General features: G+C 42.9%; 2 long non-coding RNA genes across 4 annotated transcripts in view; one reads left to right on the top strand and one right to left on the bottom strand.

Annotated features, from left to right (window-relative positions):
- The window catches only part of LOC121164114, a 54,965-nt gene that overhangs the window by 12,104 nt on the left and 27,428 nt on the right, over window positions 1–15,433 (top strand). For 2 of the 3 annotated variants that reach the window (XR_005885021.1, XR_005885023.1), the window contains exon 3: window positions 13,852–15,227. The exons of the other annotated variant lie outside the window; for it this stretch is intronic. This is a non-coding gene — a long non-coding RNA (uncharacterized LOC121164114). Of the gene's footprint in view, window positions 1–13,851; window positions 15,228–15,433 lie in introns of those variants that run through there. 3 annotated transcript variants of the gene reach the window in all.
- On the bottom strand, window positions 2,463–13,035 carry LOC121164116. Its single transcript, XR_005885024.1, has 3 exons — window positions 12,448–13,035; window positions 2,623–2,784; window positions 2,463–2,491 (listed from the first exon to the last, which is right to left on the bottom strand). It is a non-coding gene; the product is annotated as an uncharacterized LOC121164116 (long non-coding RNA).

A 15,433-nucleotide genomic window follows, 5' to 3' on the forward strand; every position in this document is an offset into this window, starting at 1 on the left:
TGTCAAACTTTGAATTACTGATCATAAAAATATCTGTTGTGCTTTGAAGGATTGTTGGAGAACTTCCATTTATATACATATATTTATATATATGTATTTTTTTTTTTTTTTATCAGTAACACTGTTTAGTGCAACACGTGCGGGGAGAGAGCGCAGGGGGAGGGAAAGGGAAATGAAACCCGGCTGCAGAGCCCGGGTGTGCTGTATCCTGCCCATACAAACATGCTTCCATCACAGCTCTAGACAGCAGAAAGAAAAGGGAGCTTTTTGGCTCACAGCTATAAAAAAAATTATCATAGTGATGAAGTTCCTCAGCCATCAACAGAGCTGTGATAACGCTGTTTGATGATGATTTTCCCATGAATGTTAAACAGGCGCCACTGCCCAGGCAAAGGAGCTTATCGGCACCTAATACTGATCTCTAATTCCTGCCCTTCTTGAACCATCCATTTTCTAACAGCATTAACTGGCAAATTTACATCCCATCTTAATGCTGCTAAAGAGGACAGGAGATGAAGAGTAAATGACAGCAGTGTAATGAGGGTGGCTTTTTTCTCCTTTCTCTTTAATGGCTGAAGATTTACACAATTGTCTGTAAGCTTATATAGAGAGCTTACCTGAACCTTTTCCCAGCATGGATTCAACTTACAGGAGCTTTTGTTAACTAAACACACATAAATATTTTTAAGGAGGTTTAATAGTGTGACTTCAAAAGGAAGCCAATGGATGGAAAAAGGGAGGGGGGGGAAGGAAGAAAACAAATTTAAATGCCAGAAATAATATGGATGTGTTCAAGGTGTTAATGATTTCTGAACAAACAAGGTTGTAAAAGAATGTTCTGCATAACTGAAAAGATTTCAAATATGAAGCAATGATTAATTAAAACAAGGATTAAAACAGAGCTGTGTTCTGTGCGCCACGGAGACCCAGGGTTTCTCTGATCGCGTCCCATCTATCAAAATCCTACCTGTTCACTAACAGGGTGTGAAGAGATAGAAGGCAATTTCAATGGCAAGTCTGAATGTAGGGAGCTACAATTGCTAGAGGTGGGACAATCCCATTTGTGCATCCAGATGATAAAAGTAAACCAAATGAAAAATCACCATGGATGAGCCATTTCACATCACAGGCTGGGAACCTTGAAGTTGTCTTTGAGTCTTCCCCCTCTTTCATCCTCTTTATCCAATCCATTGCCAATCCTGCTTTTCATTCCTTTGAAATGTTTTCCTCTTCTTTTCTTTCTTTTTTTTTTTTTGAATCCACTCCCCTTTCTTCTCCCGCTACCGTAACCCCTGTCTCCAGCACCTCTCGATTTAAATATTGCAAGTCGCTTCCTCCCCAGCCCCATTTCCCCTGCTCCTAGGCTCTGTGTGTTGTCCTCCCGCCTTGCTAAAATAATACGTGAGCATTTTCATGATGCAATCAGACTCCATTAAAAAACAAAAACAAGTCAGAAACATTGGTGTCTCCTGCCCACACTGTTTTCCACATAATGAATACTCGGGCATCAGTTTCATAAAAGAAGTGCAAGACTCACTCTTGAAAACAATACATTGCAATGGAAGTTTAAGTGTTAAAATAAATGGCAGGAGCGGAGGTTGGCAAACTTTGTCTGTGAAGGGCTGTCTAGTAAACTGTCGGCTTTCTGGACCACACAGGTCTCTGTGGAATATTCATTGCTTTCTTTTCATCACTCTTTCAAAAATGCGAAAACCCCTCTCAGCTCAGGGGCTTACAAAAGCAGGCTAGTCACCACTTGGAAGTTTAATCCCATCTCAGAGTGTCTAGGATTCAGCCCCGACTCCACTTCTTACTCAGTTTCCTGCTAATGTGCACCCTGGGGAACAGTTGTAAAGGCACAAATACTGAGGTTCCTGCTATTCCTGTGGGGGACACACTTGGAAGTTTTGTAAATTTTTATTATGCTGGGCATTGAAAACTATTTTGCATATAGATAACACCTTAACAAAGCAGAAATAAACTATAATGATTAGATTAAGAAAACAAAAGGACTATGAAAGTTTTCAAGACAAACAGCTAACATATCACTTCTGTCCAGAATATCTAAGTGACACTTTCAAGTTAAACAGCCCAATTGAAACAAACAGATAGACTGGTGTGTGGTCTAGTGAGTTAGACAAATGCCTGCACTCAAGAGTCAAACAGATGGGCCTGGCGTGGTAGCCTAGTGGCAAAAGTCTTTGCCTTGCAAGTACCAGGATCCCACATGGGTGCCAGTTCGTAAACCTGGCTGCTCCACCTCCCTTCCAGCTCTCTGTTTGTGGCCTGGGGAAAGCAGAAGAGGATGGCTCAAGGTCTTGTGGCCTTGCACTTATGTGGGAGACCTGGAAGAAGCTCCTGGCTCCTGGCTTCAGATCAGCTCAGTTCTGGCTGTTGCGTCCTCTTGGGAAGTGAATCAGCAGGTGGAAAATCTTTCTCTTTTTCTCTCCTTCTCTGTATAAATCTGTCCTTTCAGTGAAAATAAATAAATCTTTAAAAAAAAAAAAAAGAATAAAACAGACATGTCACCAAAGACAGCCACTAAGCACACGAAGACATGTTTGACATTACTAGTCATGCATGATGTACCAATTAAAGCTACAGTGGGAAACCACTACATACCTTCCGGAGGAAGTAACCGACGCCGCGGATGGAGCCGCGGGAGTTCTCGTGCTTTAAAGACTGGCGTGCTAGGATGAGGTCATTGGAAAGCAGTACCAATAACTTAGAAAATGAAACATGCATTTACAGTATGATCCAGCAACCATCCTCACAGCTGTTTCCCTAGAAGAGGTGAAAATAATCTTCACTTTAAAATCTGCGTCAGAAGGTGGAGAGGGACATTATTGCTTATAGTCAAGATACAGAAACAGCCCTAAAACCCACGAGCGGGCAAGTGCTTAAATGCACTGCAGAATAGCCACCCGGTGGAATATTACTTGGCAATAAAAAGGAAGAAAAATCTCTAAGTATACTAAATGAAATTATAGAAAGGGCAAAAGGACAGTGACAGAGAGCGAGTGTTGGCTGCTCAGAGCAAAGACTTTTTCCCCTCAGCGCTTTGATATTACTTCTTTTCATTTTATTTGAAAGATGGAGAGATAGTAAGACCTCCTCTGTCCACTGGTTCATTCCCTAAACATCTACAAGTGCCAGGGCTGGGCCAGGCTGGAGCCAGGAGCCAGCAACTCCATCTGGGTAGCCCATGTGGGTGGCAGTGTCCCAAGGTCACAGACCTTACAGTCGCCTCCCGGGATGCACATTAGCAGGGAGCGAGACTGGACGTGGAGTAGCTGAGCTTGAACGCAGGTACTCTGACAGAGGAGGTGGGTATCCAAAGGGGGCATCCCCAACTGCCTACCTCCAAAGGTGTCTTTAAGACAAGAAAGCTGTTGCACATTTTAAGGCCAGTACTAAAATTTTTTTTTTTTCATTTTGTGCACTGAAAACTATTTTGCATATAGATAATATCTTAATAGAGCAGAAAGAAACAATAATTTTTCAGATTTCAATCTAAAAAGGCTGCTAAAATAGTTCCCCTTTCTCAGCATACTCTGCGTAGAAGGCTTCATTCATATACTTCAAAGGAAACAATGTGTCGAAGTGTGTTCAGGCGAGATCTCTAGGGGCTGGCACTGTGGGATAGTAGGATAAGCTGCTGCCTGTGACACATCCCATCTTGGAGTGCCTTTGGATTCCCCATTGCTCCAGCTTCCTGATAATGTGCTTGGACCCTCCCAACCCAGTGAGGAACCAGGACTGAGTTCCTGGATTCTGGTTTTAGTCTAGTTGAGACTTGGCTATTTTGTTCTTTCGAGGAGTGAACCAGTGGATGAAGATCTCTCTTTCTCTCTGTATAACTCTGCCTTCCCAGTCAATCTTTTTTAAAAGTAGCTCCTTCCATTAAGCTAAATGTGAAAGAGGTTTGCAAATCTGTAAAACAATATCATCCTTCATTTTTTTTCCTTTGGAGGTTATTTTTCATAAAAATGCTATTCATGTTAGTATGTAAAAATGCATCTATCACTGGCATTTTGTATTTTAATGTAAACATTTTAATGTCCCAACATATTTTCATTTCTACTTGGTGAGTGTGGGTAGATGAAGCTCTCTGAGGCTCTCAGTGATTGTGGAGAGCTGTCGGGAGTTTCCCAAGTCAAACCTTTGTGGAGTTTCTGGCTGCTGTGTCTGTGCACTGGGAGGCCAGGGCCCCAGGCCCTTCCCTTTGGGTCTTTCTGGACTGCTGCTGTGATTTCCAGGCCAGTTTCCTCACTGGCTTGTGTCATTCTCTACTTCTAGGCTCTCTTGAACCCTGCTGTCCCCCCTGACCCGCCGGATTTTCTGCTATGCAGCTCCTGCCTCGGTGGGGAATCTAACAAGATCGGCTTCCTATAGTCGCTGTGAGGGTTAAATGAGAATATGCAGAGTACTCTAAATAGTATCTGGCCATAACAGGCATTTAGTTTACCAAGCCATGGAGCAGACAACCATCATTGTCATGGTGGTTTTTACTGCTTTCCTCTTTTCTTAAATCTTATTTATTCATTTTCATCTACTTGAAAGGATGAGCAAAAGCAAGTGAATCACACACACACACATCAGAGAGTAAAAGAGAGAGAGAGAGAGAGAGAGAGAGAGAGAGAGAAGAAATTGAGTTTCCTTTCATGGGCATCACTCCCAAAATGCCCACAACAGCCAGGGCTGGACCAGCGTAAAGCCAAGAGCTAGGAATCCAGGAGTCCCAGGTCTCCCATGTGGGTGGCAGGGGCCCAAGGACTTGGACCATCGTTCACTTACTTCCCAGGCACACAAACAGGAAGCTGGATCGGAAGTGAAGCTGCTGGGACTTGAACTGGTGCTCTGATATGAGATGCGGGCTTTCCAAGCAGTCGCTTCATCCTCCGAGCTCTCTGCTCTTTTCTTTTTTTAATTGCTTGAAATAATTTTCCTTTGGCCTCCCAAACTCCTGTAAACCAGATGCTTTTTTTTTTTATTTTTTATTTTTTTTTTGGCATGCTTTACTTAGCACAGAACTGAGCAAGCAATAGATACCTAACAAATCCTAAGCTGTTAGTTTTCAATCTTGTAGTATGGGAACAGTAAGTGTCTTTATTATGTGCTTCTTTGGATGTGCTGTGATAATATATGCAAAGATATGTGATTTCTTTCCCTGAAAAAGAAATTCCCTGAGCCCAATCAGGCCCCCTTCTTTGTGTTTCAGTATACCCTAGGGTCATGACACCAGTAATTGCTAAACCCAAACTCCTAATTGTGGTTTTCCCTTAGTACTCTGCATTCCTTCAGCGTACCTAATTTCTAATACATAATAATAGTGTGCTGGCAAAGGAGTGTTTCAAGGGAATAACCACATTTTTGGCGTAGGGAGATGATTTTGTTTTCACTGACCTTGTTCAAGGTGTTCTCGCTGAAAATTTGCAATGTCAAGTTTCTGCCCATGATCTTCTCATGGGGGAAAAGGTTTTACCCATTCGCTTCCAAAATGAACACGACCTCCCTGCTATTTTGAAACAGTATTACAGCTAAAATCTGTAGAGACGTTTTTAGAATGTGGTAGCCATGAAATGTTAGCTAAAATTACAAACTCTTTCAATATGGCGTCTAAGAGATTTGGGGTACAGAGACGGTGCTGATGCCGGAGACGTGGTGTGGTAAGATGTCACGCTGAACAGACCACAGCGACCCTAGCACGAAGTCAGAGGATGAATGCACTTAAGAGAACTGTTTGTTGAGCATCGGCACTGGGGACAAAACGTGAACTGATTGTGGAAGCAAGAGACAGAACAAATGAAAACGAAAGAGGAAATAGTTTGAGATCATGGTTACAGGAAGAGAGGGTGATGGGTGGAGAACATGGCCCTGTGGTTGCATTCAAAGCAAGCAGAAATTGCAGCCTGTTCTTTCACAGCTATTCAGCATATGCATCAAATGAAAAATGCTAATAGAAGTTACAGCTGCGAAAGCTGATTTTATCGTGTTCTTTGTAGTTTTCTGTATTTTCCCTCATTTTTTACTTTCATGATCAAAGAAAAAATATATATATATACATAACTTCATTCTGACAGCAAACCAAACTCAAATTGTGTTGGCTCTATGAAGAAAATTCTAGAGAGAGACAGGTGTTGTGGCACACAGGGTTGTTGGTACACCCACATCTTATTTTGTAGAGTGTGGCTGGATTCCCACATGTGCTTCTAACCCAGCTTCCTGCTGATGTGCCTGAGAGGCACCAGGTGGTGGCTCAAGCCCCCGGCCTCCTGCAACCTTTGTGGGAGAACCACATGGAGTTTGGGGTTCCTGGTTTCAGACTGACTTAGCCCTGGCTGTGGTAGGCGTTGGGGGAGTGAACCAGCAAATAGAAAATCCATCTCCCTCTGTCTCTCATTCTCTCTTTGTCATTCTATCTTTCAAATAAATAAACAGAGCTCCTAAAAAGTTCTGGATATCATTTTACTAAAAAATGAAGGTTTAAAATTCTAAGCAGCAGCTGTAGTCCGTGATTTTTGTATATTCACGATTCAGCTGCCTGTTAGATAAGTTGCAATCTGCAAAAGCATGTAGGAGAGACTGTTTCACACCTAGTTAGTGCTATGTGTTGGGCAAATTAATAAATTGATAATATGTCGAAATGTTGTCTAATTTATTTTAGCAAACAGCTTCAGGAAAAAGCTACCAAGTACAAATATATTTTGAAGTGTTCTGGAGCAAAATAAGGAGTATAATATGATCTGAAATTTGGATTGAACTGGGAATGTTGTAATTATTCCATCACATACACATTGTCTTGTTTTGTGAAATTGAGCAGTCTTACCTACAATAAATTTAAAAGTGGTTTGGGGTAGCAAAACATGTGCCCAACTTTCTGTCTCTGCTACAGATAATGTTTTTATTTTGCAGCTAAAATTTAGTCTTTTTCAGTTAGTTCTGGTCAAGAAAGGAAGAAGTGATCCCAAGTGGGACTTGCCTTCCTTCCTCTTTATGACTGTCTGACTTCCTGCCAGGGGTGAGCTTCTTCAGGGTGTGTCCTAGCTGTTTAGGACAGCCCACTCACAGGCCTCACCCACAGCCCTGCAGATGAAGGGTGGCAGCTTACTGAAACATCTCCAGAGAGAGATGCTCTACACCCAGGCATGCTTGCACCCAGCCCCGTTCCTGGTGTGTGTGGAAAGAAGCATCAGACACACACACCTGCTTCCTTTTGTCCTGCAGATACCGCAGGCTCTTCCCGAAGTGTGACATGCACTGAAATGCATCCATGTGGCTCCTTCTTTCTCAGGAATGAGCCTGGCATGAGTGGACTTCTGTCTAGGATGCTGTTGTTTTGCACAGCTGTGAGTCAGAGAGAAAGGCATTCTGAGGATGATTTCAGAACTCCTGCATGGAGGCCCCTAATCAATGGACAGACGGGGAATTTTGGTGATATAAAGTGTTTCTGTTTTTCATTTCTAGTCTACCCTTAGCTCCAAAATGACGGCTGAAAAATGAATCTTGAGGGTACTTTTGGAAGAAAAGAACCTCGCAGAAAACTTGAGTCTGGCACATAGAGGCATTTTTCATTTTTCACCCCTCACCATCTCTCTGTGCCGCTTAACAGGAAATCTGCAGCTGAGGGGTCTGCTTGGTGCTTATGCGACTCTGCGGTCACCATTTCCCTAGAGAAGAAAGTGTTGTCAGTGGCTGTTCAGGCCCCGGTTGGCATCCTAGAGGACTTTGGAACGTTGAACCATTGGAATGTGATCTAGCTCAAAATTTAAAACTAAAAGCATCAAAGTCTATTTACAAATAGCAACGATCATCAGCATCCAAGGCTCTGATGTGAGGTGCAGGAAATGAAGCGAGGAGAGGAAGGCAAAGAATTCCAAGAGCAACAACAGAAAGGAGCTTTGTTCTTTATGCCTCCCTCTACCTCCTGGCGCCTCTGAACCCTGGGCTCAGGTGTTCTCCTGGCATCTCTAACCTCTCCTCTAAAGCCCCCTCAGCTGTATTACCTATTTTACTTCTTCCCTTTCCCCATCAAATTCATATTCACCCTCTTACAACTTACTGGAAGGAAAGCAACTGTATTAAATTACTTGAAAGTGAAACTGAATGATTGCAAATTTCCCAACTTGGAATGAATTCTTTTCCTACTTCAGAAGCACAGCTCTTAACATCTTAAATGCGCGTATGGTAGGCAATGAGCAAATGCTGGGTTGACACCGCCTCTAGACTTGCCATGTCCTGCTACACCTGACCACAGCTCCTAGAAGCTTTGGGCTTCCTCTTGGAAGCTCTCATTGCTATGGCTGGAGGGACCCCTGTGGTAAGGCCTGGGTGTGACAGTGTTTACATGGATCCCTGGGGTAGCTGGTTGGGCTGAGTGTCCTGAGCACTTGGCCTGGGATGTCCAGGATGGGATGCAACCCAATGTTGAGGCGGCTAGCATTCTTGGAGCGCACCAAGCTGGGAAAGCTGCAATCAGTTTTCCATGCTGCTGGAGGTGAAAGATCAGACACTGTAATCAATTGAGTCCCAAGTATCCAGGTACATCTAGGGAGGGGAGAAGAGGGTGAGAAGGAGGCCTTGAGGAATAGCCATAGACTGCGCTTCACTTCCCCTGGCCTTTCGCACTGACCAGCAGCTGAGTGATCATCACAGGTGGAATGACTTACAATCCGGCTGGGGATGGGAGTGGGATGACAAACGTAAGCGATGAGGTTCTCAGTTACAGCTGTGGTCGTGGCTGCCTGATGGGTTTTGTTCTGAATAAACCACAGGGAATTGTGAGTCTGCATTCAGGAGTTTGTCTTGTGATAAGTTCCAAACTTTAAGATGTCATGAGGTAGCCCCGGGATTTGTCTGTGACGGTTGTTTATAGACCCGTAGGGCAAAGGGGTACTTTTCTTACTATTAGCATGCTACGAAGCATCAGAAAACTGAGGCCTCTACATCTGAGCTCCAGGAATGTTTGACCACCAGTTAGGGTTGCTGGTACTCAGGAATTGCTCCCAACATCCAGTAGGACTTGAGATCCCAACCTCTAATACTGGCAGGGCAAGGCTCTAGAACTCCCATGATTCCTAGACTGTGGTCTCCTTCTCCACCACAGTGTCAGACAAGCCTTCCACTCCAGCCTCTACAAACTGGTGTTTCCCTGGCACCCGACAGAACCCCAGTTTCAGCATTTAGCCTCGTAAGATGCCTGCATCCTGCTTCGAAGATGCTGAGTTCTACTCCCAGCTCTGCTGCTGATGCAGGCTATCAAGGCAGACCCTGCGAGGCAATGATGACGGCTCCTGTAAGTGGGTTGCCACAGCCATGGGGGAAGATCTGGATTGATTCTGTCTTGTTCTAGTGACTGGAGGACTTTGGAATATGATTCAGTGGGTGGAGGTTCTCTGTCTCTCAGATAAAGAAACCAAAAAGCCAAAACCAAAAAGCCTTGTAGTTGGGTACTCCTTTGCACTAACTGCTGCTGCCAGCCCTGGTGGTGAAGGCAAGTCCATGCCTCACTGGCTTTGGATCTTGATGAAGAAGCCTTGTGTTTCATTCATCCATTCTATCAGGTTCTGCTCTGAGTCAAGCATGCTTTCCTAATCACCACTTAGGATCTGTGAGGCAACAAAAAACACACAAACCCTTGGCCTCGTACACGTGTCTTGAATGGTCCATTCCTCAATGGTGCAAAACTTCTGGGAAAGAATCAAATATGACTGTCCTCGGGTTCAACGCTACCAATGGAGGCTGTCATACCAGTGACCCCAGGCTTTGTCAAAATCTGGATTTGTGCTTCTGTGTTATGCCGTTGGGACCTCTCCCCTTCAGGAGCTGAAAGTCTTTCTGCCAGTCCCTGATTGGTTCACTACCCGTTGGTGACCAAACAGCTGCAGCAAATCTGGACAACACTGTTGAATATCATCTCAGAGAAGCAGGGATAACTGAAGACTCTTAGTCTAAGAGCAGCTGATGAGAAGTGCTGGTGATGCACTAGGTAGGGCAATGCTCAAGGTTAGTATTTTGAGTGAGGCTGGGTAGTAGCCTTCAACAACAACAAAAAAAGCAACTCTACTACCAGGCTTGATTCAGCAGGTTTTACCAAAAACAATTGTTTTAGAGGAAAGACATAAAACCTAAATCTGGACTAAAAATACAGCATTTTTGTATTGCATGTTGAGCTTTGGCATAGCAAGTAATACAGTTGATTTGATTCACAAAAATACATCCAAAATATCTGTTGCACAGTGTAATTATCTCAGGCTTTTTTGTGCAATGGGAACATGAAAAGCTGACTCTCTGTACTGCCAGAAATCTTCTCTCTCATTCCTTTTTGCTCTTTTTCTAATCTTCTTTAAAATATTGGTGTGAATTAAACTCACCGAGGAAGAAAGCACTGAGCATTTTCTATAATGCACTTATGAAAATAAGAGTGGCGTTGTTATTGCTCCCATCTGGGATGCCAGATGTTTGCACATTTCTGACCCCAAACTCAAGCTCTGCTTAAATGTGTTTAAAATATCCTCTTTCCTGCTCCAAATGTGTAAATGCAATTGAGTAAGACCAAACTCCAAAAATATCACCACCGATAGCTCGCTGGGAAGGCACGGAACAGCATCTCTGGCAAAACCAAATGGCTTAATTGGAATCTGGATATACACATTGTCTATCAGGAGAAAGAGGTTGGATTGGACGCGGCTGGCCTTCGTTATTTTCAGAAAACCACACCCTGTCTGGCTACTGAAAGCAGGAAGTCCAGCACAGGAAGTTTCCTCAGAACTCGTATCTTGAGATGTCAGAGATAATATACGTTTTCCTTTATTCATGCATGGAAGGTCAAAGTGGACACACGCAGCAAACCCCAACATACTTTATAATCTGTTGTCATATTTCTTTGTTGTTTGTTTGAGCCCAAATGGTCTCCTCATTTATCATCTGAACACGAGTCTGAAGGAAATGTGCTCATCTGGGACCAGCCCAGGCGCCCACCGCTTTGTCCCTCTTATCTTTGGACACTAGGGGTTCCGGGGAGCTCCTTTTACAGGCTTTAATAAAAGGAAATAGAGAACTGAAGATATCTTACAGAATTCTGATCTTTTATTAACAGCCTCTGGACTTCTGGCAGTTTCTTTTAAGTATGAAACACTCAAGAAGTGTCTCTGAAAAAGTACGCACAATATGATAGGTGCATATGAGCTGCATGGTTGGTGCTGCTGAGTCAGATGGAACACAGCAACTACCTCAACCCACAGCGCATGTGCAGCTCCTGTGACAGTTGGAAGGCAAGGATAGGAGGAAAGAGTGTGTGGAGTACAGATCATATTCCTTCCGAACTCTGTTGGTGATAAAATACGAGCTTCAGCTGGGCTGGCGGCTCAGGAATGCAGTTTCCTGAAGCAGTGATTTCAGCCTTTGGCTTCTGAGACCACGTGAGAGTACAGGTCTATTTCACTAAACACAGGCCTCAAGGGTTAAAAAAAACAATGGAACATTGATAAAATGTAATTGGAAGATAAGAATCTGCAAAATGCTGAAATGAATGAATGCTATGTATTGATATGTTTGGTCATTTGAAAAGCAGAGTTATATATATTATAATATTCAATAAATATTCAATAAATATCCATGTTATCTATTTATATTGTATATTCATATATTTTATGTTATATATTCAACATATCCAAATATTTTAAATCTAATTTAATTTAGACATTTAAATATAAACATTGATATATTTAAATATGTCGTATATATTATCTAATGAATATAATATATAATAAATATATATTTATATGATATATACATATACGCACACACACACATATATGAGAGAGAGAGAGAATGAGCCTCCATTCACTGGTTCAGTACCCAAATGGTTACACCAACCAGAAATGAAGCAAGCTGAATCTAATGGTCAGGAACTTCCACATCTCCCACATGGGTGACAGGGGTCCAAGGACCTGGGCCATCTTCCATATTTTTTCCCGAGGTTGTTAGCAGGAAGCTGGATTGGGAGTGATTATATGGGGGTTCCAGTATAATGTCCACATGGGCTGCTGGTGCCACAGACATGGCTTTGCCTACTGTGCCACAGCATTGGCGCTGATAAATTTCCCAATGTTTACATCTGCTGATTCACTCTCCAAATGCCCACCATAGTTGGCCTAACCAATTTTTCCACTACAGAAGTAAATTCTCTGTCGGGAACAAGACAACAATAGCCACTTTTACCTCTGTTACTCAACAATCTACTAGAAAAGAAAAACAGAAGACTCCAAACTGGAAAAGGAAGAATTGCTTTTAAACAGGTGCTATGATTCTACACACGAAAAATCTGTAAGAGGGCCTAGCACGATGACCCAACTGACTAATCCAAAGTGGATGACAAACATAAACAACAACAAAAACACAACGCATTGAAAAAGCATGTTTCTTTTTTAAGAAAGGCACTGATACCTTTAGGAGGGTCATCTTGGTCTCCCAGTACTGCCACATGTGAGTTTTAGGGAAAATACAATTCAGTAGCACTGTAAGAGTCAACCATTCCAGTCTTGAGGATTCATGCAAAAGAACTTAGGAGAGAAATTCAGCCAGGTGCTTGCACATCAGTATTCACTGCTCCATCATCTACGAAAGCCAAAGGATGGGAAACGAGAGGCTCACTCATCCACAGACGAATGGAGAGACAAAATGCAGTCTTCTATATATATACATACAATGCAGTGTTATTCAGGCATACAAATTCTGATACAAAGTTGAACAGAAATTAATCTTGAAAACATTGTGCTTAATACAAAAGTGAAATACAACTTTTGTAGAATTTTACATACATCAAGAATAAAACGGGCCAATTCATAGAGAGCGAAAGTAGATGAGAGGCTAGCGAGGGCTGGCAGAGGAACATGCCAATGCATAATGAGAACAGCTTTTCTACTCAAACTAATGACAAATTCTGGGAAAAAAAAATGATGATGGTTGCACAACACTCAAAGTAAGTTAAAAATGATTAAAATGGCAAATTTATGTCATGTACTTTCCATCACAATAAAACATTAAAAATGGTATAGAGAAAGAGGAAAGAAAAATTAACTTTCAGGCATAAACTTCTCCCCAACTAATTCAAAACCCAAACCATCCTTAAGTTAGCTATGTAACTTACACGTGCACACAGGGAGTTCAATTGGCAACTTCTTTGTTGTGTATATATTACCACAATAAAAATAAAAAGTCAAAACTGAAAGCCTAAAGCTGAGAGAACTTGCAAATAAGTTCCTGGTAAGATGGCATTCAACTCAGATCCTTCTGATTCCACGGTCCACACATTCTTAGGCACCCAAGAACTAAATGGAACGACAAAGAACATTCACTTGTCATTTTTGAACCAAGAAAATCATAGAGAAAAAGAATCTTTATGCCAGAGCACCTAGTGGGGCAGACAGGTGTGAAGAGTGGACCCAAGGGGTGAATGAGTACAGCAACCCAAGGAAGACAGAACCGGAAGCTGGTCCAGGCATCGGTGCTGTGAGAGAGAGGAGAGCATATCCAGGGTTAGCTCCGGAACAATGGCAGTGCTGAATGCTGCATGGAAAATGACAACAAAGGTTGCGAGAAGTCAACCCTGCAAAGACAATGCTGATGGTGCAGCTCCACGCAGAAAAGAGGTACAACAGTCCCCCCTTCAGCTGTGGTTTTGCCTGCCACAATTTGAGTCACTGAGGTTGGAAAACATTAACATTGCCCTGACTCCTTCAAGAAAGAACATAAGGTTTATAGCAGCATATTGTTATAACTGTTTTATTACTGTCGCTGTTAATTCTTATAGTACCTGATTTGTTTAAGGTCTGATGCTTGTGGCTTCAGGGGTCTTGGACTGCATTGTCTCCACCCATCCCCTTCCCGTGGAAGCCCCCTCATTATCCATGCATACTCAGGAATGTGGCCTCATCATTCTACCAGATGGATGCTAGTATCACCAACGAAATTGCTGGTTGGAACTGGCTCCTGGGCACTAGATGCGTGAGAATGCCAACCCTTCTCCAGACAATCTCCCTTCCTTGCAGACTGTGGTTCAGCTATGGTATACTCAGTGCAGATGGAAGAAACGGACAGAAAGGTAAGACGCCCAGAATGCATTTTTCTGCCTTCTCACTAGATGAAGTCAGTGATAGTTAGCACTAATATATGATTGTATTGTTTATCTCCCTAAGTGCAAAATCTGAAGTTCCTCCTGCTTTGTGCCAAGGCATAGCTAGGTACAGAGACGTCCTCAGCTGTGTGGCTACTGATGGAGCAGGAATGCATGGCCCTGACAGGAAGGGAATGAGGCTGGAGTCAGGGTCAGTGGGACTGCAGGAACAGTACTCAGTTCCTGCCCACTGGCCTTCAGTGCTCTTGTTGCATATCTGAGGCTAGAAGAGGAGCCATACTTGCCCACTGCGGCTGCAGCTGACACTAAGCTGACAAATCAGCAGCCAGGAGAGACCCAGCAGGACCATCTAGAGACACAAAGACAGCTGTTGCAGAGCTGTGCCCCTCCATTCTCACATTCTCCCCCAAGAGACCTAAGCAACAGTTCTAGAGAACTTGATAGATTTTTATATTCTAACAAGCCAAGAAAAAAAAATAAGACACAAAGCAAGTCAATTAATTCGATGAGAGTTTTGCATATTTATGTGCTGGATTGCCATCCCTTCAGACTCTTGGGGCTTTTCACTACAGGGAGGCATAGATTGAAGTTGCAAGAAAACAGTCCTAAAAATACAGCACAGGTTTCTGATGCACTTGTCGTGTTGCTCTGTAAGCAGAACCACCACAGATGTGCCGAGGGGAGCTTTCTTGGCCTACTGGCATATAGCAGTACAAAATTGCTCCAGACTTTACATGTTAATAGCAAACACTTTGGAAAGTGACTAGATGTGATGATTGTATTAAACCTCATGAGACTGCAGCACTTGGAAAGCAGTGAGCATACCAAGTGAACAGCTACGTTTACTGTTGCAGCTCCAGCGCCTACTCCAAGCCCACAGTAGGTGCTCAATATGTATTCATTGGATGGATGGATGGATGGTAATACCACTGAAATTGACTTCAGTGAGATCATCTTGTCATTCTAATTGCAACAAGGAGACACTGAAGAAGTAATGTAAGAGGATTTTAAGGCATCGTTGCAGAAAAGGCATCACTTCAAGCTCAACGTTGCTGTAGTTGTGAGTTCCAAATTAAAACAATTATAAACCTCATAAGATTCTAAATTGAGTGAGAAGTTGACGTCCATCGGCTACTCATTTAAACTGATGGAAGTGGGAGGAAGTCAGAAATTGCAACTTTAAATAAGATTTATTCATTTATTCGAAAGGCAGCGTTACAGAGAGGAGAGGAAGAGAAGGAGGGAGAGGCAGAGCAATACATTCCATTCCACTGGTTCATTCTCCAAATGGCCACA

Source organism: Ochotona curzoniae, unplaced genomic scaffold (genome assembly GCF_017591425.1).
Source record: "Ochotona curzoniae isolate NIBS_2020 unplaced genomic scaffold, NIBS_Ocur_1.0 contig_66, whole genome shotgun sequence".
NCBI lineage: Eukaryota > Metazoa > Chordata > Mammalia > Lagomorpha > Ochotonidae > Ochotona > Ochotona curzoniae.